This window comes from Sus scrofa, chromosome 2 (genome assembly GCF_054392235.1).
Source record: "Sus scrofa isolate SSC_HxYL_T2T_F1_AM1 chromosome 2, Sscrofa_HxYL_maternal_Yorkshire_Landrace_v2.0, whole genome shotgun sequence".
Classification (NCBI taxonomy): Eukaryota; Metazoa; Chordata; class Mammalia; order Artiodactyla; family Suidae; genus Sus; species Sus scrofa.
The window spans coordinates 80,760,826-80,762,858 of record NC_139384.1 but is presented as its reverse complement, the minus strand read 5'-3'; the positions used below and the strand labels follow the sequence as shown (position 1 = coordinate 80,762,858).

General features: G+C 38.8%; 1 pseudogene; it reads left to right on the top strand.

Annotated features, from left to right (window-relative positions):
- The first annotated feature begins 565 nt into the window (after positions 1-565).
- LOC100737176 (heterogeneous nuclear ribonucleoproteins A2/B1 pseudogene) lies at positions 566-1,641 on the top strand (annotated as a pseudogene).
- Positions 1,642-2,033: the final 392 nt, after the last annotated feature.

Genomic DNA, 2,033 nt, shown 5'->3' with positions numbered 1-2,033 from the left:
ATTATATACTTGATAATTTGTAGTTGAGGGAACTTATTTAAAAAATTTTAGAAAAATCCTTTTGAGTTTGAATAATTTCTTACAAAAAAGGCTGATCACCTTGTGGAAGCAAAGCAATAGGTAAATATGTTGGGGTAAAACATTAATAATATCCACATTAATCATCTCTTCATTAAATATCCAACTTAGAAAAACAGTATAAAATAAATAGATAATGCTGATACAATTAAAAACTGGAAAAAAATCACCACAGAGAAAATGTAATACGAACTTTAATGACTGGTCACTCTGTTCAAATAGTGTTTTGCAGAAAAAAATCAAAGTTGCTCAAGATTGATTCAGGGGTGGCAGTAACTCTAGAGGCAGTAGAAGCATTGCAAGGTGCTCTGTGGAGGTACTCACAGAGGTGTTTTCCTGGAACAGCAGAGGTTTTCCACTGCAGGCCCAGGACCAGTCTGGTTTGTGTTCTCACCACATTGTAGGGGCCAATCCGGTTCCTGTTAGTCTCTGAGATCTCCCTCATCTCCCTCAGCTTTGGAAAAAATGCTGAAGTGAGTAAAACCAAATGAAAAAAACTTCAAAATCTGTTCTTTTGGAGTTAAAAAAGAAAGAAAAGTAACAATCCTATAAACTCTTTATTGGTGGTCTAAGCTCTCAAACCACAGGAAAAGGTCTGAGAACTACTATAAGCAATGGGGAAAACTATAGACTGTGTGGTCATAAGGGATCCTACAAGCCAAAAATCAAGATTCATTTTGTTACATTTTCATCCATGGCTGAGGGTTGATGCTGCCAGGGCTGCCACACCTCGTTCCATTGATGGGAAAATGGTTGCACCCAAACATGCTGTCCCAAGAGAGGACTATGGAAAGCCAGGGCCTCTTGTCACCGTGAAGAAGCTATTTATTGGTGGACTTACAGAAGATACCGAGGAACATCATCTTAGAGATTACTTTGAGAAATATGAAAAAATAGATGCCATTGAGATAATTACTGATAGGCAGTCTAGCAAGATAAGAGGCTTTGGATTTGTTACTTTTGATGATCATGATCACGTGGATAAGACTGTTGCAGAAAAACCACACTGTCAATGGTCATCATGCAGAAGTAAGAAAGGCCTTGTCTCAATCTAAAATTCAGGAAGTCCAACATTTCAGAAGTGGAAAAGGAGGCCACACTGGTTTGGGAGATTCTCCTGGTGGTGGTGGAAATTTTGGAGCAGGACCAGGAAGGGACTTTAGAGGAGGATCCGATAGATATCTCAGTGGTCCTGGACTTAGGGATGGCTATCATGTGTATAGAGGAGGATCTGAAGGTAGCAATTGTGGAGTTTATTCTGGTTATGGAGGACCAGGAGGATATAGCAGTACAGGACATGAATATGGCAACCAGGATGGGGGCTCTGAAGGTGTTTATGACAACTGTGGCAGAGGAAATTGTGGAAGTGAAAATTATAATGATTTGAGAAATTATAAGCAGGCATCTTCTAAGTACTCTTTACTGAAGAGTGGAAAACTTGGTGGTAGCAGAAACATGGGAGGATCATCCAGTGGAAGAAACTATGGTCCAGGAAGCATTGGAGTTATAGAAAGACAAGACAATACTGAGCTTCTTCCTGTTTTTCTCATGCTTCATATATAAATGGCAGGGGATGAGAGCCCATAGGTAACACAAGAGCTTCAGATTATTGAAATAACAATGTTGAGGAAACTCTTACCTCGGTTATGTATAAATATGTAGTAATTTGGCAGTAGAAACCAGAGCAGGTACAGAAAGCCATTTTGTGGATGAATTGGGTTATGTTAGTGCATTACCTTACTGTTTAGAAAAGACTATAAAAAATGCTTTTGAGACAGTTTCTTCACTTTTTTTGTTTTGTTGGGTTTCATTTTTCTTTTCTTTTCTTCTTCTTCTTCTTTTTTTTTTTTTTTTTTTTTTTTTTTTTGGTGCACCCATGGCATGTGGAAGCTGCAGGGCCAGCAATTGAACCTGAGACACAGCAGTGACAATGCCTAATCCTAACTTCACACCAC